At 44.2% G+C, this 25,446-nt stretch overlaps 1 protein-coding gene across 9 annotated transcripts in view; it reads left to right on the top strand.

Moving 5' to 3' along the window:
- Nucleotides 1-25,446, top strand: part of KATNIP (katanin interacting protein) — a 223,100-nt gene that overhangs the window by 4,211 nt on the left and 193,443 nt on the right. The window contains exon 1 of one of the 9 annotated variants that reach the window (XM_073215369.1): nucleotides 4,376-4,431. The exons of the other annotated variants lie outside the window; for them this stretch is intronic. The gene's annotated coding sequence lies outside the window, so the exon portion shown is untranslated. Of the gene's footprint in view, nucleotides 1-4,375; nucleotides 4,432-25,446 lie in introns of those variants that run through there. 9 annotated transcript variants of the gene reach the window in all.

Here is a 25,446-nt window from a genome sequence, read left to right as displayed (position 1 = left end):
TAGATAGAGAGGCAGTGAAGTGCGCTGGAGGGGGGTGGAGTTGGGCCTACACAGTGGTGGGTGGTGAGATTATCTGCGTATTCTGGTTCCCATAGGGGTATGTCTGCCAGGGGGCAGAGGGGTTGTCCTTCTGCATGGAAGGAGTAGTTGGAAATATTAAGGGGCACGGTGGCCAGCAGTGGGCACTGTAGTGATGCACACAAGAAACAATTGGCGGTGTTGAGGGTGTGGTTGAGAAAGATGGTGGTGTCCTGAATGAGCTGTAACCAAGAGTAGGAGGAATAAGAAGATGAAGAGGCGCCGTCAAGAGTTTGGATAATGACTTTTTCGGAATGTCTGATATCTGATGCAACTTAAGAGATCTGGGAGTGAGAGGGAACATACTCTCGAGAGATATGAAGGGTACCGTTGGGGGTCGAGGACCCCCCGTAGTACACTGAGGCTGTGACTCTGGTGGCCCATCGAGAGTCCCAGGGATCTGGGATTGATAAGGAGAATGAGCCGTTGGGATATTTCATGAAACGGTTGGAGGAGTAATACTGTGGGTACTGGGAGTTACCCATGTAGTGAATGGTGCAAGACCAGTAGGGACATCTCCCGTAGGTGTCTTGCCATCGCCTGCAATAGGCTTGTCTTTGGTCATAGAGGAAGCAGAGGTAGGGAGAATAAGGGTAGCTGCTAGTGAACACTTCGGTGGAGGGAGGAAAGTAGAGGTATAAAGGCTCAGAGCAGCCTTTCAGAGGGCAGTCTGATGTGGCAATGAGGGCAGTAACTTTTGTTTGATGCTGTGTGTAAGTCTGTCTGACTTTGAGTCGCCATACAAAGGAGGCTGGGGTGGCAGGGAAGACAATAGGAATTAGGAAAAAAAGCGAGAGAGTGGTAAAGGAGGAAAAAGTCATGATTTGGGTATGGATGGCAAAGGGGGTGCATGGGAGATGCAGAGCTTCAAGGGATCAGAGGGATGAGGCGTGGTAGAGTAGACAGCGTCTTGGGCTGTATCCGAAGGACTCTGGATTGTGACTGATGTGTCTTGGGTGTCCAGAGAAGGTGGGTCCTGGGTATTTGGTTTCAACCTGGAGATATGAATCCAAGGGGTGACAGAGTTATCAGGTAGTGAGAGCTTGGCGGCTGAGGGGGTGCAGAGAATAACTGGGTGTGGACCTTCCCATTTTGGGGTGAGAGAGGGCCGATCCTCTGGCAGCTTATAAAACACTAGTTGGCCGGGCTGTAAGACAGAAGGATTTTGGGAGGCGGATGGATCAGGAAGGAGCCAATCCTGATATTTCCACAATTCAGTGCGGAGGAGAGAGAGTAGCAGAAGGGCCATATTGGGAGGAATTGGTCCTTTGTGGGAAGGGAGCCCCGGGGGTAGAATTGGGCAGCCGTACATGATCTCAAAGGGCGACAAGAAGGAAGGTTTCTTTGGGAGGGCCCGAATGTGGAGTAGAGCTAAGGGAAGTAAGCGAACCCAGTCAAGGTGTAGTTGTAGAGATAGTTTGGTCAGGATATCCTTTAGAGTCCTATTGGCTCTTTCTACTTTTCCCGAAGCTTGTGGTCAATAAGGACAATGTAAATGCCAGGGGAGCGAGAGCGACTTGGAGAGGTTCTGGATAATTTGGGCAGTGAACTCAGGGCCATTATCTGATTGAAGGGAAGTGGGCATCCCGAACCTAGAAAAGATCTGGGTGAGGAGGATAGAGGCAACCGCGGATGCTCGTTTGTTAGTGGTGGGGAAAGCTTCGACCCATCCTGAAAATGTATCTACTAACACGAGTAGGTATCTGGTACACCGTACAGGGGGCATGTTAGTGAAGTCTATTTGCCAATCTGCGGCGGGGACATTACCCCTTGCTTGATGAGCTGGGAAGGGTCGGGCCTTGAGGCGGGTATTGGGGTTAGTGTGTTGGCAGATGGTGCACCTGCAGGTGATTTGGTTAAGTAGGGTTTTGTCTTCAGGAGAGAGAGAAAAAAAAGATTGTAAAAAATGGATCAAGGATTGGGGGCTGGGATGGAACAGATCATGTAAGAGGCGGAAGACAGACTCTTTGTCCTGGGAACAGAGGGTGTCTTGTGATAAGGCTAAAACCGCAAGGGCAGATGGATTGTTGTCTGGTGTGTCTTCTGATAGGGCAACTGACCAGGCTACTCTGTCAGCTTTGTTGTTACCTCTTGCAATGGGGGAGTCATCCTTTTGATGTGATTTGCAGTGGACTATGCCTAGTCGGTGTGGGAGTTGTGAAGCCTCTAGAAGTTTAGTAATTAAGGCTGAATTAGTTATGGAATTTCCTTTTGTGGTGAGGAGGTCTCGTTCTTTCCATACTGCCGCGTGAGACAAGAGAATGTGGAATACGTACTTGGAGTCAGTGTACAATGTGAGAGACGTGTCCCGGGCCAGAGTGCAAGCTCTGGTGGCTGCAATGAGTTCGGCCTGTTGATTGGTTGTACCAGGGGGTAGGGCTCGTGCCTCAGTGACATCTTTGAGGGAGACTACTGCGTATCCTGTGTAGTGGGTACCCTCATGTTTAAAGGAGGACCCATCAGTAAACCAGATGAGGTCGGAGTGTGAGATGGCTCCTTCGGAGATCGTGGAGTGGCACGGAAGGAAGCTGTGAAGGGCTTCTAGGCAATCATGCGAGGGAGTATGAGGAGAGTAGGGTAGAGGAAGAAGAGTGGCCGGATTCAGGGGCTGGCAGGGGAGGAAAGAAATGTCTGGATTTTGGAGGAAAGAGGACAGTAAGGTCAGGAGTCTGGAGGGAGGGAGTCTGTAAACTTTTGTAGGTTAAGAGATCTTTTAGGTGATGTGGGGACAGAATGGTAAGGGACGCCCCGAATGTTAGTTTATGAGCTTCTTTCTGCAAGAGCTGCCCAGTGGCTAATGCCCGTAGGCAGGGGGCCCATCCCCAAACTGTGGGGTCTAATTGCTTGGAGAGATAAGCTACTGGGGCAAAGGATGGGCCATAATATTGGCCTAGGAGTCCTAGAGCTTGACTGGACCTCTCAAGAATGTATAATGAGAAGGGTTTCAACAAATCAGGGAGATGGGGAGCTGGAGCTTCCACAAGGGCTTGACGGAGCTTAATGAAGGAGTGTCGGGGTGAGGATGATAATGGTTCTTCAGGGGGGCCCTTGCTGAGGTCGTATAGGGGTCTTGCCAACAGGGAGAAGTTAGGGATCCATGCTCTAAAATACCCAGCCAGGCCTAGAAAGGAAAGGATTTCTGTCTTGGTTTTGGGAACGGGCAGGTCAGAGAGGAGTCGTTTTCTGTCTAAGGTAATGGACTTTCTTTGTTGAGACAGAAGGAATCCAAGGTAAGTGACAGAAGGGGAAGAGATTTGAGCTTTGATGGGGGATACCCAGTAACTTCTGGAAGCTAGAAGGTTAAGTAGAGAGGCAGTGTCAAGTTGAGACTGTTCCCACAAGGGACTGCAGAGTAGAAGATCATCTACATATTGTAATAAAGTGGACTCGGAGTGAGCATGATGAAACTGTTTGAGGTCCTGAGCTAGGACTTGTCCAAAAATACGGGGACTATCTCGGAAGCCTTGTGGCAAAACTGTCCAAGTAAGTTGTTCAGAATGTCTTGTGCATGGGTCCTTCCAGGTGAAGGTGAAAAAATCTTGGGAAGAGGGGTCCAAAGGGATAGAAAAAAATGCATCCTTGAGATCTAGGACTGAGAAGTGGGATGCCGAGGCAGGGATTTGCGATAAAAGGCTGTATGGATTTGGAACTAAGGGATGGATAGGGACAACGGCCATGTTGATGAGGCAAAGGTCTTGGACAAGGCGGAAAGATCCGTTGGTTTTTTTAACAGCTAATATGGGGGTATTAAATGGGGAGTGAGTAGGTCTGAGATAATTTTTGTTCAAGAGATCTTGAATGATGGGTTGGAGGCCTATGAGGGCTGAAGTGGTTAGTGGATATTGGGCCTGACAGATATACTGAGAGGGGTCATGTAATTTGATAGAGGCAGGGGGACATAGGGCCACGGAGGGGCTTGTAATGTCCCAAACTTTGGGATTTACAGGGTGTATGAGGGTGGAACCGGAGCTTTCATTGGGTAGAGGGGGGTCGTCGGCTATGAGGGCCATCAGAAAGGGAGTACTAGGGGCTTTGGGAGTGGATATAGCTATGGAAACATGGAGGAGAGAAAGGATGTCCCGTCCTAGTAAAGGGATGCGGCACTGGGGCATAACTAGGAAGGAGTGGGAGAAAGGTATGGGATTGTCTTGGATTGTACATAAAAGGGTGGGGGTTTAATGGGAAAATCTGTTTACCTCTTACCCCGGCTATAGGAGTAATGGCTGGCGTGGTAGGGCCCCAGTATTCTCGCAAGACTGAGAAGGTGGCTCCTGTATCTAGGAGGAAGGAGATGGGGCGACAGTCTACTGTTAAAGTAACCCTGAGCTCCTGTTTGGTGATGGAAATGGTCGGGTGAGAAGCCCCCGGGCCCCGTCAATCTTCTGCCAGCCCCACTACTGCGGACTTAGGATGGGGGTTGTTCATCCAGCCTCCCCTTCGGGTGGTTGGGCAATCAGACCCCCAGTGGCCATTTTGTGGCATCTGGGGCATGGGGTGGTAGGAGATCTGGGGGAGGGGCATGCCCTTGACCAATGTCCCTCTTTTCTGCACTTGAAACAAGCTCCTCGGGGGGGCTTGTTTGTAGAGGGGCGCCCAGGTTGTGGTTTTATCAGCTGGGCCAACATTTGGAAATTGGCCTGATCAGCCTTTTGTTTACAGCGTTCTTTATCCTCCTCCCGGTTATGGAAGACTTTAAAGGCCACTGTTAGGATCTTAGTATGTGGGGTAGCGGGGCCCTGTTCTAACTTTTTGAGTTTAGCTTTAATGTCGGGGTAGCTTTGAGCTAGGAAGTATGTCATAAGGACATGTCTTCCTTCAGGTGTTTCTGGGTCCAGGCTGGTATACTGTAATAGGGCTTGAGTGAGTCTGTCTAAGAACTCGGAGGGGGTTTCGTCTCTCTTTTGAATTATGTCTTGGAGCTTTTGAAAATTGACTACTTTACGAGCTGCCTTTTTCAGACCTGCTATTAAGCAGGAGGCAAAAATATCTCGAGAGCGGAAACCCACAGCAGTGTTATAATCCCAGTGTGGGTCTTGTTCGGGGACAGCAGTGGGGCCAGGGGGATAGGTGGGGTCAGTCCTGTGGGTTTCGGTAGTGTGAGTTTGGGCAAAGTCCCAAACTCATCTACGCTCTTCAGGGAGGAGAGTATTGGCCAGGAGCATGAAAATGTCATGATGTGTGAGGCTGTAAGACTGGAGGGTCCATTGAAACTCCCTGATGTATGTCGTGGGATCAGTGGAAAAGGAACCTAGGCATTTCTCTAGTTGGGCTAAATCTCCTAAGGAGAAAGGGACGTGAATGCGCATGATGCCTTCGGATCCTGCTACCTCCCAGAGGGGGTTGATAATTTTGGGAGGCCCTCGGGACTGAGTCTGAGGGGGACTGAAGGGTTCTGACTCAGTCTGTGGGGGGGAAACAGGTGATGGGGGCAAAGACGCGATAATTTTGGGAGGCCCTCAGGACCGAGTCTGAGGGGGCAAAGACAGAGGAGGCTCCTGGAACTTAGTTAAAGGGGGGCTGAAAGGCTCAGGCTCAATCTGCAGGAGGGGGGGAGGTGAGGGGGATGGAGGAGGAGGGGGGGAGGTGTGGGAGGAGATGGTGGTGGAGGGAGGGGAGGAGGGGGAAGGGAGAGGATAGGAGGCTTCTGTGAGGGTGGAGGCAGCAGCAGCGGTGGCAGTGGTGATAGAGGAAGGGGGAGGGGCTGTTGTAGGAGAAGAGGGGGAAGGGAGAGGACAGGAGGCTTCTGTGGGGGTGGAGGCAGTGGTGGCGGTGGAGGGTGGAGGGGTTGTAGGAGGGGTAGGGGCCAAAGGGGGAAACCTGTATGGTGGAGGCTCGTCAGCTGGGTCAAAGGTAATTGAAGAAGGACTGGGAGTGTGGGGAAGGGAGGGGGAGGGCTTGCAGGCTAGGAGAACTTGGGGCAGGGAGCAGGTGGTGCAGAGGCTGGGATTTTGAGCTAGGAGGTGAAAAGCTTCGATATAGGGAATCTCCTTCCATTTTTTCAGGTGCTGGCAGTAGTTAAAAAGATCGCGAGTGATGTTAGGATCAAGAGTTCCCCCTGCGGGCCATTGGTTGTTATTGTCTAGGGGGTATGTCGGCCAATCTTGGGAGCAATATTTACGGAGAAGTTTTGGTTTTATATCAGGCATCAGGGAGAGGGTAGCCAGATGCTTAAGCAGGCATTCAAGAGGTGCATTCAGGGAGGGATGAGGAGGCTCCCATGGCTAAAGGACAGAGAAGGAGACAAACAGGGGAAGATGAACGGAGATCCTCGGACTGGAAGCAGACCGTAAGGAGACAAAGGGCGTCCCCGATGATCCTTGGTGGTCTGCGGAAACTCGTATACGAGTCGGAGTTTCTTAGGAAGTGTGGGTCATCACCCAGACTTCCCTAAGAAGGCAGAGTGCTGGAGTCACGAGGTACCTAGTACTAGGAATTTTCAGCAGACAGAACAGATTTCGGCAGATGGAACAGAAGGAGGAGGGGGGAAAAAGGGAGCGTTCTCATCCGCAAAGGAGTCACCTCGTTTATTGCTGTTGGAGGAGGGGCTTGAGGGTCCGCCACAGCCGTAAAGGCCTGAGGCAGAGAATTATGGCTGTCGGAGGAGGGGCCTGAGGGTCCGCCGCAGCCGTGAAGGCCTGAGGCGGGGAGAGTTCCCTCCTCATCCCCAAGCGTCAAGGCCTTGCCAGACGATCACGGTCAATGGCACTGCGATAGCTTGGGGGAGAGTGGCCCACTCCGGGGAAATTTTGCTTAAAAAGTTTCCACACTGATGGAAGGGACGGTGAGTGCGCTTATGACTGTCAGAGGAGGGGCCTGAGGGTCCGCTGCAGCCGTGAAGGCCTGAGGTGGAGATTTATGGCTGTTGGAGGAGGGGCCTGAGGGTCCGCCACAGCCGTGAAGGCCTGAGGCTGGGAGAGTTCCCTCCTCATCCCCAAGTGTCAGGGCCTTGCCGGATGATCACGGTCAATTGCACTGCAATAGCTCGGGGAAGAGTGGCCCACTCTGGGGGGGAAAACTTACCTAAAGGCCAGAGAGGAGTGGTGAGTGTGATGAGCCAGTGCCGGAAAAAGAGGACGAGGGCAAGCTGCTGCTGGTGTCGGGGGGAAGACGGGGCCCAGTTGAGGTGTCCTGTCTCCTGGGTTTGAGCACCAATGAAAGGAAAGGAGCGACACACAGCAGCAATTCACCGGAGAAATCCGCTTTGTTAGGGAAAGGTGCTGGGTTATATAGGAAGGGGCATAGGGTGATTGTGGTGTTACTTCTATGGGACTGGTGGCTATTGGCTAGATGCTGGGATTGGGAGGGGGGCAAGAGGTGATTGGGCTTCAGGTGGCGCTGGCGGGAACCGAGGACCCCCCCCAATAGAAGCCGGAAGTTCGCCATCTTACTGGTGGGGGCCCTTCAGTTATCACCTCAGCACTCCTAGAGCATTGTTATGGCCCAATTGAGGAATTTGTTTACTTTCAGATTGGTTATGAAAAGGGAAAATTTGTTCCCTTTAAGAAAACATTTGCCCTAACATTTAGCATTCACGGAGTCCCTTTTTCCCTTGTAAGTCTTTAAATTTAGTCTTATAGGCACATATCTACTGGGTAAAGTGAAGCATACCTTGATGAATTGATTCTGGCCAACTGGATAAGCCAAGCCCAGCCTTCTTAGAAAGATGTTAACTTCCTGAACTCACAGGAGCTTAAATGTCTACTAAGTATCTCCATGTTTGGTTTATTCTGCATGTCCAAATCACCATAGTTTTTCACATTTTTCGTGGCCCATGTGTGTTGACTTTGGGCAGGTAATGTAGTATGGTGTAATGCTGATCTATTTGGGGGGGGGCATACAGCCTTGGATTTGAATCTCAGCTATATATTCTGACCTCTCAGAGCCTCAGTTTTCCTGTCAATAAATGGAGATGATGATAAAGCTTTTACCTTGTTTTGTTTGGTAATCCATTGGTGAATCCATCATTTTGGATTCAGTGAGACTGTGCATGAACACACTTAACATCAAGTTTGGCATATAAAAAACATTCCTGCATGGCAGCTAATGCTCTCATTATCTGCCAATGGGCAGACTTCCTCCACAATGCTGACAAAAGAGGTAGGAGGGAATCTGGTGAAGCTCTCTGCGAAATAACAATCTTTGTAATTAGCTCACTCTTTGTTTAAAAGAAAAAACCAATGTTTGACATTTTTTATTTAATAAAGGTAAATTGGCAATGAGAGTCTTCTGCCTATGAAATGTCCACCTTTATGTTAAAGTCAAATTTCCTCTAGTGCTTTTAAAATATGAGATGGTTTAGAAAAAAATTTTTCTACTCAGTCTTTGAGGAACATAATAATAAGACCAAAAGTTCAGCAAATCAGTATAAGTAGAAAGGATTTTAAAGCTGTTCATTTGCTTTTGCTTTCCCCAGAGCAAATATTCAACATTTCCCATTTATACTGTTCATTTGCTTAGCAAACTTTCTCAAAGAATTAATAATGTAAGATGAAATTTAGCCTGACTTATCTAAATAATCCCAAACTGCAAAACAGGTGACAGTTGAATTAGATTTTGCTAAAAGTACATTGTCAGCATGTCTGGACTCTTCTATTCTTGTGTGATATTTACCTGGGCTCCTGGTGATTGGTCTGTTTCTCTTGCTACTTAAACCAAGCAAAAACATAACAATAAAAACAAAGCAAGCATTCAGCGGGCATAATAAATGTATGATCAATAAGCTCTTTGTGTCTGTTCTGCTTTCCTTCCTTCTTTGCTCCCGTCTTTGAACCTGATTCATTTCTTTTCTCTTGATATTTTTCAACATTCATTCCAACCTGTCATCTTAGTTTACAGAAACTCAGCACACTCTACCTTGCTTATTTTTCCTGAGGGCATTCATTCAGGGACTTTACAACATTTCAGTGTCTTCTGCACACTGAAATCCAGACATAATCAAGATGAGTAAGATTAAATACAGGTGAAGGGCAAATAGGAGTTCATTGTACTATTCTGAGAACTTTTCAGTAAAGTTGATTTTTTTTAAAACATATAGATTAAAAGTGTTTTAACTTCAAAAACTAGAGATGTAGCAAATTTGAAAATGAATGCTTTATATCAGAGGTTACAAAGTGGGAGTCTGGCAGACGCAGCCTACAGTTATGTTTATTTGGCTCATGTGCTTTGTTTTTTAATTTTTTATTTCTTTATTATTTTTATTTTGGTGTCATTAATATACAATTACATGAGCAACATTGTGGTTACTAGATTTCCTCCATTATCAAGTCCCCAGCACATACGCAGTTACAGTCACTGCCCATTAGCATAGTAAGATGCTATAGAATCATTACTTGTCTTCTCTGTGCTATACTGCCTTCCCCATGGCCCCCCCACCCCACATTATGTGTGCTAATCATAATGCCCCTTATCCCTCCCTTTCCACCCATCCTCCCCAGTCCCTTTCCCTTTGGTAACTATTAGTCCATTCTTGGATTCTCTGAGTCTGCTGCTGTTTTGTTCCTTCAGTTTTTGCTTTGTTCTTATACTCCACAGATGAGTGAAATCATTTGATACTTGTCTTTCTCTGCCTGGCTTATTTCACTGGGCATAATACCCTCTAGCTCCATCCATGTTGCAAACAGTAGGATTTTCAAGAAGAGTTTTCTTCTTATGGATGAATAATATTCCATTGTGTATTTGTACTACATCTTCTTTATCCATTCATCTACTGATGGACGCTTAGGTTGCTTCCATTTCTTGGCTATTGTAAATAGTGCAGCGATAAACATAGGGGTGCATATGTCTTTTTCAAACTGAGCTCCTATGTTCTTAGTATAAATTCTTAGGAGGGGAATCCCCAGGTCAAATTGTATTTCTATTTTTAGTTTTTTGAGGAACCTCCATACTGCTTTCCACAATGGTTGAACTAATTTACATTCCCATCAGCAGTGTAGGAGGGTTCCCCTTTCTCCACATCCTCACCAACATTTGTTGTTGTTTGTCTTTTGGATGGTGGCCATCCTAACTGGTGTGAGGGATATATCATTGTGGTTTTAATTTGCATTTCCCTGATGATTGGCAATGTGGAGCAGCTTTTCATGTACCTGTTGGCCATCTGAATTTCTTCTTTGGTGTCTGTTCAGCTCCTCTGCCCATTTTTTAATTGGCTTCATTGCTTTTTGTTTGTTGAGGTGTGTGAGCTCTTTATATATTTTGGACATCGACCCTTTATCGGATCTGTCATTTATGAATATATTCTCCCATACTGTAGGATACCTTTTTGTTCTATTGATGCTGTCCTTTGCTGTACAGAAGCTTTTTACCTTGATATAGTCCCACTTGTTCATTTTTGCCTTCGTTTCCCTTGCCCAGGGAGATATGTTCATGAAGAAGTCACTCATGTTTATGTCCATGAGATTTTTGCCTATGTTTTTTTCTAAGAGTTTTATGGTTTCATGACTTACATTCAGGTCTTTGATCCATTTCAAGTTTACTTTTGTGTATGGAGTTAAATAATAATACAGTTTCATTCTCTTACATATAGCTGTTCAGTTTTGCCAACCCCAGCTGTTGAAGAGGCTGTCATTTCCCCATTGTATATCCATGGCTCCTTTATCATATATCAATTGACCATATATGCTTGGGTTAATATCTGGAATCTATATTCTGTTCCACTGGTCTATGGGTCTGTTCTTGTGCCAGTACCAAATTGTCTTGATTACTGTGGCTTTGTAGTAGAGCTTGAGTTTGGGAAGTGAGATCCCCCCTACTTTATTCTTCCTTCTCAGGATTGCTTTGGCTCTTAGGGGTATTTTGTGGTTCCATATGAATTTTAGAACTACTTGTTTCAGTTTGTTGAAGATTGCTATTGGTATTTTGATAGGGATTACATTGAATCTGTAGATTGCTTTACGCAGGATGGCCATTTTGACAATACTAATTCTTCCTACCCAAGAGCATGGGATGTATTTCCATTTATTAGTGTCCTCTTTAATTTCTCTTAAGAGTGTTTTATAGTTTTCAGGGTATAGGTCTTTCACTTCCTTGGTTAGGTTTATTCCTAGGTCTTTTATTCTTTTTGAGGTAATTGTGAATGGAATTGTTTTCCTGATTTCTCTTTCTGCTAGTTCATCATTAGTGTATAAGAATACAACAGATTTATGTGTATTAATTTTGTATCCTGCAAATGTGCTGAATTCACATATTAGTTCTAATAGTTTTGGAGTGCATTCTTTAAGGTTTTTTATGTACAATATCATGTCATCTGCAAATAGTGACAGTTTGACTTCTTCCTTACCAATCTGGATGCATTTTATTTCTTTGTGTTGTCTGATTGCCGTGGCTAGGACCTCCAGTACTATGTTGAGTAAAAGTGGGGAGAGTGGGCATCCTTGTCTTGTTCCTGCTCTTAGAGGAAAAGCTTTCAGCTTCTCATTGTTAGGTATGACGTTGTCTGTGGGTTCATCATGTGTGACCTTTATTATGTTGAGGTACTTGCCCTCTATACCCATTTTGTTGAGTTTTTATCATAAATGGATGTTGAATTTTGTCGAATGCTTTTTCAGCATCTATGGAGATGATCATGTGGTTTTTTTCCTTTTTGTTGATGTGGTGGATGATGTTGATGGATTTTCAAATGTTGTACGTCCTTGCACCCCTGGGATGAATCCCACTTGATCATGGTATATGATCCTCTTGATGTATTTTTGAATTCAGTTTGCTAATATTTTGTTGAGTATTTTTACATCTATGTTCAGCAGGGATATTGGTCTGTAGTTTTCTTTTTTTGTGTTGTCTTTGCATGGTTTTGGTATTAGAGTGATGCTGGCTTCATAGAATGAGTTTGGAAGTATTCCCTCCTTTTCTATTTTTTGGAAATCTTTAAGGCGGATGGATATTATGTCTTCTCTAAATGTCTGATAAAATTCATTAGTGAATCCATCTGGTATGGGGTTTTGTTCCTGGCTAGTTTTTTTTATTTCTGATTCAATTTCATTGCTGGTAATTGTTCTGTTTAGATTTTCTGTTTCTTCCTGGGTCAGTCTTGGAAGGTTGTATTTTTCCAGAAAGTTGTCCATTTCTTCTAGGTTATCCAGTTTGTTTTCATATAGTTTTTCATAGTATTCTCTAATAATTATTTGTATTTCTGTGGTGTCTGTAATGATTTTTCCTTTCTCATTTCTGATTCTGTTTATGTGTGTAGATTCTCTTTTGTTCTTAATAAGTCTGGCTAGGGGTTTGTCTATTTTGTTTATTTTCTCATAGAACCAGTTCTTGGTTTCATTAATTTTTTCTATTGTTTTATTCTCAATTTTATTTGTTTTTTCTCTGATCTTTATTATGTCCCTCCTTCTGCTGACTTTGGGCCTCATTTGTTCTTCTTTTTCCAGTTTCAATAATCATGAATTTAGACTATTCATTTGGGATTGTTCTTCCTTCTTTAAGTAGGCCTGGATTGCTATATACTTTCCTCTTAGAACTGCCTTCACTGTGTCCCATAGAAGTTGGGGCATTATGCTGTTGTTCTCATTTGTCTCCATTAATTACTTGATCTCTGTTTTAATTTGGTCATTGATCCACTGATATTTTAGGAGCATGTTTTTACCTTCCATGTGTTTGTGAGCCTTTTTGTTTTCTTTGAACAATTTATTTCTAGTTTTATGCCTTTGTGATCTGAGAAGCTGGTTGGTACAGTTTCAACCTTTTTGAATTTCTTGTGACCTAGTATGTGATCTATTCTGGAAAATGTTACATGTGCATTTGAGAAGAGTGTTTATCCTGCTCCTTTTGGGTGTAGAGTTCTTTAGATGTTTGTTAGGCCCATATGTTCTAATGTGTTGTTCAGTGTTTCTGTGTCCTTATTTTCTGTCTGGTGGATCTGTCCTTTGGAATGAGTGGTGTGTTGAATTTTCCTAAAATGAATGCATTGCATTCTATATCTTCATTTAATTCTGTTAGTATTTGTTTCACATATGTAGGTGCTCCTGTATTGGGTGCATAGATATTTATAATGGTTATATCCTCTTGTTGGACTGAGCCCTTTATCATTATGTAATGTCCTTCTTTGTCTCTTGTTTGTTACTTTCTTTGTTTTGAAGTGTATTTTGTCTGATACAAGTATTGCAACTCCTGCTTTTTTCTCTCTATTGATGCATGAAATATCTTTTTCCATCCCTTCACTTTTAGTCTGTGTATGTCTTTGTGTTTGAAGTGAGTCTCTTGTAGGCAACATATAGATAGGTCTTGCATCTTTATCCATTCCATTACTCTGTGTCTTTTGATTGGTGCATTCAGTCCATTTATATTTAGAGTGATTATTGATAGATATGTACTTATTACCATTGCAGGCTTTGTATTCAGGTTTACCAAAGGTTCAAGGGTAGCTTCTTTACTTTCTAACCGTCTAACTTAACTCACTTACTAAGCTATTATAAACACAGTCTGATAATTCTTTATTACTCTCCCTTCTTTTTCTTCCTCCTCCACTCTTTATATGTTAGGTGTTTTATTCTGTACTTTTTGTGTTTCCCTTTACTGATTTTTGTGGATAGCTAATTTTATTTTGCATTTAGTTGGTCTACTTTCTTTGCTGTGGTTTTATTTTCTCTGGTGACAGCTATTTAGCCTTAGGAATACTTCCATTTAAGCAGTCCCTTAAAAATACATTGTAGAGATGGTTTCTGGGAGGTGAATTCCCTCAACTTTTGCTCATCTGGGAATTGTTTAATCCCTCCTTCCAATTTAAATGATAATCTTGCTGAATACAGTATTCTTAGTTTTAGGCCCTTCTGTTTCATTGCATTGAATATATCATGCCATTCCCTTCTGGCCTGTGAGGTTTCTGCTGAGAAATCTGATGAAAGCCTGATGGGTTTTCCTTTGTAGATGATCTTTTTTCTCTCTGTGGCTCCTTTTAGTACTCTGTCCTTGTCTTTGATCTTTGCCATTTAAATTATTATGCATCTTGGTGTTGTTCTCCTTGGGTCCCTGGTATTGGGAGATCTGTGGACTTCCATGGTCTGAGACACTATTTTCTTTCCCATTTTGGGGATGTTTTCAGCAATTATTTCTTCAAAGACACTTTCTAACTCTTTTTTCTCTCTCTTCTTCTTCTGATACCCCTATAATGTGAATATTGTTCCATTTGGATTGATCACACCGTTCTCTTAATATTCTTTCATTCCTAGAAAACCTTTTATCTCTCTCTGCCTCAGCTTCTCTGTATTCCTGTTTTCTGATTTCTGTTCCATTAACAGTCTCTTCTACCTCATCCAGTCTGCTCTTAAGCCTTCCATTATTTGTTTCATTTCTGTTATCTCCCTCCTGAATTCATCCCTTAGCTCTTGAATATTTCTCTGTAGCTCCATCAGCATGCTTATGACTTTTATTTTGAATTCTTTTTCAGAAAGATTAGTGATTCAGTCTCACCAAGCCCTCTCTCTGGTGTTTGAGAGATTTTGGACTGAACAAGGTTTTTCTGCCTTTTCATGATGATTACGTGATTGCCGGCAAGTGGCACGTGTGTCAGCTGGGAGAACAAAGTTCCTTCCTGCATGCCAGTCACCTTGCCTTTCTCTGCTGTCTGTGCCAGTTAACCACACACAGAGAGCAGCCTCTGAGTTAATCCCCTGAACTGCTGTGGGTGCCATGGCCTTGGGATGGCCTAAGGTGCTGGCAGGTGTCAACAGGCCAGCAATGTGTGTGTCTGCCACAAGGACAAGGGCCCTCCTGTCTCTGGGTCTACACGCCCATCTCTTCTCTCTGTGCCGGTGAACCGTGCACATGAATTAGCCTTTGGGTTAATCCCCTAAACTGCCATGGCAGGCAGTCTTTAAGATGGCCTAGGGCAATGGCAGGGGTCACAGGCCAGCAGCACATGTGCAGATCAAAGCCTCTTTGTGCCTTCCGGTCTCCATGCATTTCTCCTATATCTGTGCCTGTCAACCACGTGCAGGGAACAGCCTCTGGGTTAATCCCCTGAGCTGCCGTTTGTGGGATGGCACTTGGGATGTCCTGGGGTGCTGGCAAGGGTCGCAGGCGATTGATGTGTGTTCTGCTGCAAGAACAAAGCCCCTTCGTGCCTCCTGGAGTCTGTGTCCACCTCCTCTGTCTGTGCCAGTCAACTGCATGCAGGGAGAAGCCTCTGGGTTAATCCCCTGGGCTGCTGTGGGCTGTGTGGCCCTCAGGATGGCCCAGGGCACTGACAGGGGTTACAGGCAAGTGGCACCTGTTTTGCTGCAATAACAAAGCCCCTTCGTGCCTTCTGGACTCTGCACCCATGTTCACTGTGTCTGCCAGTCAGCCGCTTACAGGGAGCAACCTCTGGGTCTGGGTCAGGTAGCCACATGCAGGAGAAGCCTCTGTGTTAAGTTGTGTGGTTGCTGTAGGCGGGGCTGCCCCCTGGCTATTCTCCTACAATGGTGGGTCAGCCGGTTTGCTTTCAGTGCCGTCAGGGAGGAAGGAACGGCAGGCTGCTTTTTGCTGTGAGGGTGTTTGAATCTGCATTGCCAACCAAGGGGTTAGGGTGCCTGAAGTTCTTTAAAGTTCCCAGCCTGCTGGGCTGAGTGTGCCAGGACTATTTTGTCCACCTGTTAAACTCTTCTCCCTTTAAGACTTTTAAAGTGCCTGCTTTTCTTTTGTTTGAGACAGCCGGCTGTGGAAACCTGTTCGCAGTCTTAGTCTTGGATTTTGCTTTTCTTTTCCTCTGATATCCAGTAGACCAGGCAATGTGTGTCTGTGCTCCCAGGGAAGATTACTAGGGCTGGTTATTTAGCAGTCTTGTGCTTCCACTCCCTCCCCATTCTGATTCTTTTCCTACTGCTGATGAGCTGGAGAGGGGGGAGTGCTAAGGTCCCGCCAGCTTGCGGCTCTGTTTCTTACCCCTTTCCATGAGATGTTGGGTTCTCGCAGATGTAGCCTGGCTGATATACTGTATCTTCTGGTCACTTGTTGTATTTGCTGTATTTTCAAAATACACATGGTTTTGGGAGGAGATTTCCACCACCCTACTCATGCCGCAATCATTTCCTCTCCATCTGTTTTATTTTTATTTTTTATTTTTTATTTTGGTGTTATTAATCTACAATTACATGAAGAACATTATGTTTACTAGGCTCCCCCATTCACCAATTCCCCCTGACATACCCCTTCACAGTCACTGTCCATCTGCATAGTAAGATGCTGTAAAATCACTACTTGTCTTCTCTGTGTTGCACAGCCCTCCCCGTGTCCCCCCCACACACACTATGCATGCTAATCATAATGCCCTCTTTCTTTTTCCCCACCCTTATACCTCCCTTCCCACCCATCCTCCCCAGTCCCTTTCTGTTTGGTAACTGTTAGTCAATTCTTGGGTTCTGTTATTCTGCTGCTGTTTTGTTCCTTCAGTTTTCCTTTGTTTTTATACTCCACATATGAGTGAAATCATTTGGTACTTGTCTTTCTCTGCCTGGCTTATTTCACTGAGCATAATACCCTCTAGCTCCATCCATGTTGTTGCGAATGGTAGGATCTGTTTTTTTCTTATGGCTGAGTAATATTCCATTGTGTATATGTACCACATCTTCTTTATCCATTCATCTACTGATGGACATTTAGGTTGCTTCCATATCTTGTCTATTGTAAACAGTGCAGTGATAAACATAGGGGTGCATCTGTCTTTTTAAAACTGGAGTGCTGCATTCTTAGGCTAAATTCCTAGAAGTCGAATTACTGGGTCAAATGGTATTTCTATTTGAGTTTTTTGAGGAACCTCCATACTGCTTTCCACAATGGTTGAACTAATTTACATTCCCACCAGCAGTGTAGGAGGGTTCCCCTTTCTCCACAACCTCGCCAACACTTGTTGTTGTTTGCCTTTTCAATGATGGCGATCCTTACTGGTGTGAGGTGATATCTCATTGTGGTTTTAATTTGCGTTTCTCTGATGATGTTTAGAGAACTGTCTATTCAGCTCCTCTGCCCATTTTTTAATTGGATTATTTGCTTTTTGTTTGTTGAGGTGTGTGAGCTCTTTATATATTTTGGACATCAACCCTTTATCAGATCTGTCATTTATGAATATATTCTCCCATACTGTAGGATACCTTTTTGTTCTATTGATGCTGTCCTTTGCTGTACAGAAGCTTTTTAGCTTGATATAGTCCCACTTGTTCATTTTTGCCTTTGTTTCCCTTGCCCAGGGAGATATGTTCATGAAGAAGTCACTCATGTTTATGTCCATGAGATTTTTGCCTATGTTTTTTTCTAAGAGTTTTATGGTTTCATGACTTACATTCAGGTCTTTGATCCATTTGGAGTTTACTTTTTTGTATGGGGTTAGACAGTGATCCAGTTTCATTCTCTTACATGTAACTGTCCAGTTTTGCCACCACCATCTGTTGAAGAGACTGTCATTTCCCCATTGTATGACCATGACTCCTTGATCGTATATTAATTGACCATATATGTTTGGGTTAATGTCTGGAGTCTCTATTCTGTTCCACTGGTCTGTGGCTCTGTTCTTGTGCCAATACCAAGCTGTCTTGATTACTGTGGCTTTGTAGTAGAGCTTGAAGTTGGAGAGCGAGATCCCCCCTACTTTATTCTTCCTTCTCAGGATTGCTTTGGCTATTCAGGGTCTTTGGCGGTTCTATATGAATTTTTGAACTATTTTTCCAGTTCATTGAAGAGTGATGTTGGTAATTTGATAGGGATTGCATCGAATCTGTATATGGCTTTGGGCAGGATGGCCATTTTGATGATATTAATTCTTCCTAGCCACAAGCATGGGATGAGTTTCCATTTGTTAGTGACCTCTTTAATTTCTCTTAAGAGTGTCTTGTAGTTTTCAGGGTATAAGTCTTTCACTTCCTTGGTTAGGTTTATTCCTAGGTATTTTATTCTTTTTGATGCAATTGTGAATGGAATTGTTTTCCTGATTTCTCTTTCTATAGTTCATTGTTAGTGTATAGGAAAGCTACAGATTTTTGTGTGTTAATTTTGTATCCTGCAACTTTGCTGAATTCCGATATTCGTTCTAGTAGTTTTGGAGTGGAGTCTTTATGGTTTTTTATGTACAATATCATGTCATCTGCAAATAGTGACAGTTTGACTTCTTCTTTACCAATATGGATTCCTTGTATTTCTTTGTTTTGTCTTATTGCTGTGGCTAGGACCTCCAGTACTATGTTAAATAACAGTGGGGAGAGTGGGCATCCCTGTCTTGTTCCTGATCTCAGAGGAAAAGCTTTCAGCCTCTGCCTGTTCAGTATGATGTTAGCTGTGGGTTTGTCATATGTGACCTTTATTATGTTGAGGTACTTGCCCTCTATGCCCATTTTGTTGAGAGTTTTTATCATGAATGGATGTTGAATTTTGTCAAATGCTTTTTCAGCATCTATGGAGATCATCATGTGGTTTTTGTCTTTCCTTTTGTTGATGTGGTGGATGATGTTGATGGATTTTTGAATGTTGTACCATCCTTGCATCCCTGGGATGAATCTCACTTGGTCATGATGTATGATCCTCTTGATGTAATTTTGAATTTGGTTTGCTAATATTTTGTTGAGTAGTTTTGCATCTATGTTCATCAGGGATATTGGTCCATAGTTTTCTTTTTTGGTGGTGTCTTTGCCTGGTTTTGGTATTAGGGTAATGTTGGCTTCATAGAATGAGCTTGGGAGTATTCCCTCGTCTTCTATTTTTTGGAAAACTTTAAGGAGGGTGGGTATTATGTCTTCTCTGTATGTCTGATAAAATTCCGAGGTAAATCCATCTGGCCCGGTGGTTTTGTTCTTGGGTAGTTTTTTGATTACTGATTTAATTTCGTTGGTGGTAATTGGTCTGTTTAGATTTTCTGTTTCTTTCTGTGTCAGTCTTGGAAGGTTGTATTTTTCTAGGATATTGTCCATTTCTCCTAGGTTTTCCAGCTTTTTAGCATATAGGTTTGCATAGTATTCTCTAATAATTCTTTGTATTTCTGTAGGGTCTGTCATGATTTTTCATTTCTCATTTCTGATTCTGTTGATGTGTTGACTCTGTTTTTCTCTTAATAAGTCTGGCTAGAGGCTCATCTATTTTGTTTATTTTCTCGAAGAACCAGTTCTTGGTTTCATTGATTTTTTTCTATTGTTTTATTCATCTCAATTTTATTTATATTTTCTCTGATCTTTATTATGTCCCTCCGTCTGCTGACCTTAGGCCTCATTTGTTCTTCTTTTTCCAATTTCGATAATTGTGACATTAGACTATTCATTTGGGATTGTTTTTCTTCTCTAAATATGCCTGGATTGCTATATACTCTCCTCTTAAGACTGCTTTTGCTGCGTCCCACAGAAGTTGGGGCTTTGTGTTGTTGTTGCCATTTGTTTCCATATAATGCTGAATCTCCATTTTAATTTGGTCATTGATCCATTGATTATTTCGGAGCATGTTGTTAAGCCTCCATGTGTTTGTGAGTCTTTTTACTTTCTTTGTACAATTTATTTCTAGTTTTATACCTTTGTGGTCTGAAAAGTTGGTTGGTAGGATTTCAATCTATTGGAATTTACTGAGGCTCTTTTTGTGGCCTAGTATGTGGTCTATTATGGAGAATGTTCCATGTGCACTTGGGAAGAATGTGTATCCTGTTCCTTTTGGATATAGAGTTCTATAGATGTCTATTAGGTCCATGTGTTCTAGTGTGTTGTTCAGTGCCGCTGTGTCCTTACTTATTTTCTGTCTAGTGGATCTGTCCTTTGGAGTGAGTGGTGTGTTAGAGTCTCCCAAAATGAATGCATTACATTCTATTTCCTCCTTTAATTCTGTTAGTATTTGTTTCACATATGCTGGTGCTCCTGTGTTGGGTGCATATATATTTATAATGGTTATACCCTCTTGTTGGACTTAGCCCTTTATCATTATGTAATGTCCTTCTTTATCTCTTGTTACTGTCTTTATTTTGAAGTCTATTTTGTCTGGTACTAGTATTGCAACACCTGCTTTTTTCTCTCTGTTGTTTGCATGAAATATCTTTTTCCATCCCTTTACTTTTAATCTGTGTATGTCTTTGGATTTGAGGTGAGTCTCTTGTAAGCAGCATATAGATGGGTCTTGATTTTTTATCCATTTTGTTACTCTGTATCTTTTGATTGGTCTATTTACATTTATGGTGATTATTGAAAGATACGTACTTATTGCCGTACGTATCTTTAGATACGTGGTTACCAAAGGTTCAAGGTTAGCTTCTTTACTACCTTACTGTCTAACTTAACTCGCTTATTGAGCTATTATAAACACATTCTGATTATTATTTCTCTCCCTTCTTATTCCTCCTCCTCCATTCTTCATATATTGGGTATTTTTTTCTGTTCTCTTTTTAGGAGTGCTCCCATCTAGAGCAGTCCCACTAAGATACCCTGTAGAGGTGGTTTGTGGGAGGCAAATTCCCTCAACTTTTGCTTGTCTGGGAATTGGTTAATCCCTCCTTTATATTTAAATGATAATTGTGCTGGATAAAGTATCCTTGGTTCAAGGCCCTTCTGTTTCATTGCATTAAATATATCATGCCATTCTCTTCTGGCCTGTATGGTTTCTGTTGAGAAGTCTGATGATAGCCTGATGGGTTTTCCTTTGTAGGTGACCTTTTTTCTCTCTCTGGCTGCCTTTAATACTCTGTCCTTGTCCTTGATCTTTGCCATTTTAATTATTATGTGTTTTGGTGTTGTCCTCTTTGGGTCCCATCTTTCGGGAGTTCTGTGTGCCTCCATAGTCTGAGCAACTATTTCCTCCCCCAGTTTGGGGAAGTTTTCAGCTATTATTTCTTTAAAGACACTTTCAGTCCCTTTTCCTCTCTCTTCTTCTTCTGGTACCCCTATAACATGGATATTGTTCCTTTTGGATTGGTCACACAGTTCTCTTAACATTGTTTCATTCCTGGCGATCCTTTTATCTTTCTCTGCATCAGCTTCTATGCATTCCTGTTCTCTGGTTTCTATTCCATCAATGGCCTCTTGCATCTTATCCATTCTGCTTATAAATCCTTCCAGAGTTTGTTTCACTTCTGTAATCTCCCTCCGGACGTCTGTAATCTCCCTCCAGACTTCATTCCTTAGCTCTTGCATATTTCTCTGCAGCTCTGTCAGCATGTTTATGATTTTTATTTTGAATTCTTTTTCAAGGAGACTGGTTAGGTCTGTCTCTGTAGATCCTCTCTCAGGTGTTGTCTGCACTGTCTTGTACTGGACTAAATTTTTTTGCCTTTTCATGGTGATAGCGGTGGCTGTAGGCAGGTTGTGGGTGTGTCAGCTGGGAGAAGAAAGTCCTTTCCTGCTTGCTGGATGCCTTGCCCTTCTCTGCTGTGTGTGTCGTTTACCCGCACTCCTGGGGCAGCCACCAGGTTAGTCCCCTAAGCTGCTGTGGGCGGGGTCTCCGTCAGAGCCACACAGAGCCCTGCAGGGAGTGGCAGGCATGCCAGGTGCGCTCCTCCATGATAGCGGCGCCCTTGCCAGGCAGCTGTGTACCAGCAGCAGCCTTTGGGTCTGGCCCGGGCGGCTGTGCATTGGGCTGGGATTCCTGTGGGCTGCTGCGAGCGCGCCTGCTCCCTCTGGCTCTGCTGCAGGTGTGCACGGGGCTCTCCCGTGTGGGCCTCTACTGGGCTCCTCTGGCTCCACTGCTGCCAGTGCACCCGAGCCGCACCTGGGCTGTTTGGTCGCTGCCGCTGCGGGCTCACACAAGCCTCTCCTGGTTCCCTCTGGTGCCATTGGCGCACGCGATCTGCTCCCCATCCCTTCCAGTGCCACCGCCCCTGGCACACACTGCCACTCTCCCGCTACTGGGCCGGTGTGTCAGGGTCTGTGCCAGTTGGAAGAACGACTGGCAGGCTGCTTAGTGCCTTGAGGGACTTCAGAGCTGCACTGCCTCCCCAGGGTTTAGGGTGCCTAAGGTTCCCCGGGATTCCCAGCTGCTGGGTAAGTGTGCTGGGATGACTTTATCCAGCTTTGTGGTCCCTGTCTCTTTAAGACTTGCAGAAAGCATTCGCTTTTCTTTTGTCTCAGGGGCACCAGTTGCGGGGACCTGCCCACAGGTTTTGCTTTTCCATTTCTCCAATATCCAGCACCCCATGCACCTTGTGTCTGTGCTCTGGGTGCAGATTTCTAGAGCTGGTTGTTTAGCAGTCCTGTGCGTTCACTCCCTCCCCGTTCCGACTCCTGTCTTCCTGCCGGGTTCTGGGGTGGAGGAGTGTTCGGGTCCCACCTGGCCGTGGCTTGTATCTTACCCCCTTTGTGTGCCCACAGATGTAGATGTATCCTGGCTGTTGTACTACATCCACTGGTGTCTCTTTTAGGAATAGTTGTATTTATTGTATTTTCATAAATAAATATGTTTTGGGAGGAGATTTCCTCTGACCTACTCATGCCACCATCTTCCTGTGATCCTCTCTCTGCATTTTGTAGTGCTCATCTCCACTTCTACTCATCACCGAAGAAGTTTCTGCCAGTACCAAGTCCTAAGACCTCCCTTACAATCATCATGCATCATGCCTCAGGATTGTTCCTCTTCATCTGTTTTTAAAATTTTTGAATGAGTTTTCAAAATTGAAAAATTGGGAGATTTCTCAAAATATCTGATTATGATATTTCCTTTAAAAAAAATCAATGAAGTCTGTTAACACTGAATCAGAATTCTGCATGGCAACAGTTCCATCACAGCTGGAGATAAATGGAGACCACCCCCTTTAGAAGAGGTGGTGCGCTTTCCAATTTGCCACAGCACCTACCGACCTGGCTTCGCTCCTGGTCTGCTGCTCGTCAGCCTCATCTTTAGACACTCAGCCACCCACTTTCATGCTCAGAGGTTTTACAGTGGACTAAGCTGGGTCCCTATACATATACATATATATATATATATATTTTTTTTTTTCCCTGTATTTAAAAATAGCGATTTCCCATGAAAACCCAGGTTTTTCAGCCTCTAGATAAAAGGGTGCTGTGGCCCTGCTGGGCCTGCCTCCCCACACAGCCCTGATCCCCCAGCACTGAGGAGTTGCCACTCCCTTTTTGGACATGTGCTGACAGTTCGACCTCTACTGACTGGTGGTGTTAGTAGAGTTAGTGAGTCAGTGGCTCACTTCTTGCCCTGAGAATATGGGCCTGACCTTGTCAGCATCAGATGGCAACTCCTGCCCAAGCCACCTGGAAAAGCTGGCCATCTCTTGAGCTTGAGCACACCATACTTTTTCCCACCTCCCTTCTTTCAAGTCACCTCCAAATTACAGTTATAGACACATTATCTGCAGAGTAACTCCTCCCACATGGCAGGATCCCATGGCCCCTCCTGTATCATGCTGTATGACAGATATTAGGCTCCATGACTTTTCGTCCTCTTTTCTTTTGTATGCCCATCACTTAGCCCAGGGACTGGTACAGGGAGATGCCCGTGAATGTTTCCTGGTTGACATTGTAACCAGGAAAAAAGATGAACTGATGTTTCCCTTGTGAATTGCTGGCCGGCCCCCATAAAGCAGACAGGAAATGTCCCTGCAGCCAAGCCTACAGTCCATGCCTCCAGAGACCTGGTTTCTTTTCCTCTAGTGGACAATTACGGTTCCCCCAGATATTGTCCTTTGGAGTGGTTCAACCCAGTCCTAATAACATGCCCTGCTCCACCTTCCTTTACTAATCTCACAGCCTCTGTTTATTCTGTTCTCCCTCCATTTTTCAGTTAGCACTCCTGTCCTCCCCCTATTTCTTGTGCTAGTGAAGTAACTCTCACTCCACCTCCTGTCACATTTTTGAGGTCCATGCTGCCTGGATCACCCTCAGCTGATGGATTTTTCTGGAGATAGCCCCTAACTTAACATTGTCCCTTGGAAACAGGAAAGTCATGGGTGGGTGCAACACGTGGCAGGAAGTTGGAGTGCCACAGATGTCTAATAACCAACCTCAGAACCCTGAAGGGACCACCGTGCCTTTCTACATTCTAAGTAAATACACTCTAAGTGAATTTGCAGTGTATTGTATATGTGTGTATACGTGTGTGTGTGTGTGGTATGTGTTTATGTTTTGCTCTCCAAATGGTCCCAAACTATCTAGATAGATTTTATGAACCCACTTAAAGTCAGGTTAGATCTGGAAGGGACTCAACGAACAGATGAAGTCCAGGGTCCCTGATACATTTCACAACCCTGAGGACCCCATGTAGGGGTCACAAGTTTGGAAGCCTACAGGGACCAAATAGGTAATAGAAATGATTGCAGTGGCTGGGGTTTATTTCATTGTGCTGCTTTATGTTGAATTCTTTCAACACCCTATATACACTTTTCCTACCTGGGAATATTCTTCAATTTCATAAATCGTTGTCTACTCATTTCTTGAAGCACATGGCTTCTTCCACCTCTCTGTCATCTATAAAATAGAGATAATAATTATATCCACCCCCTGGGGAATTAAATGCATTAACAGATGCAAAGGCTTTAGATCAGGACCTGGCACACACTGTGTACAACAAATATGTTAATGCAGTGACGTTGTTGATGATGGTTCCCACTTTTGCTGGAGACATAGCACATGAACCTTCATTTTCACCTTTACTGTAGGGAAAAACCTCTCAGACCTGCTGATAAATGGCAACCTGGACTTGACCTTAGTGTCTGGGATACAGCTGGGGGACGGGGAACCAAAGGGCACCATGCCATCTGCCAGGCACTGCCCTTGGCTCCTGATGACTGTTGCCAGACAGGAATACAGCTGTCTTACCAGATCTTTCAGTTTTTCAAAAGTATCCAGAACTCATGGCTTTAAAATGTGGAATCTCACAAGCTTTTCGAAAAGCTTGTTGGCTGAAAAAAAATTTTTTTTATGGAGACAAATGTCTGTGGGCTGTATTCAGCCAGTAAGGGACTTCAGATCTAGTCTGATCACCATCATTTATCAGATGCAAGGCTGAGACACGGGGAGTTATGTGCCCACAAGTGGGAGAACAGGGCCCAGATCCATTTTAGTCCAGTTATATCCCCCACCCTATCCCCGCCCCATCGAAGCTTTCTTCCTAATGAGCTGGCTCAGGGGACGTTCTGCTTCTTGCCTCTTTGAGATGGAGATTTCATTTAAGCCTGCAGAAGGGAACTGTGAACAGTGAAAAGCTGAAGCAGAGGATTAGCCTCTCATTCTCTCCCTTTCTTGGCCCTAGTGCTCACTATCCTGAGCCTTCCTCATTCGGGAGAGGAGAGGCAGGAGCAAAGCTTGTGGAGTCAGACTGAAGGGCTGGAATTCTGAAGACTCCTCTTACCAGCGGTGTAACTCCAAGGGATTAGTTACTTCATTTCTCAGTGCCTAGACTTTTAAATTGTAAGATGGAGATTAATAGTAGGACTTCCCCATAGGGCTGCTGTGAGAAGCAAATTAATTCATTCATCTAAAGCCCTTAGAATGG

The sequence above is a fragment of the Manis javanica genome, chromosome 10 (assembly GCF_040802235.1).
Source record: "Manis javanica isolate MJ-LG chromosome 10, MJ_LKY, whole genome shotgun sequence".
NCBI lineage: Eukaryota > Metazoa > Chordata > Mammalia > Pholidota > Manidae > Manis > Manis javanica.
This window is presented reverse-complemented; position numbering and strand designations above follow the sequence as displayed.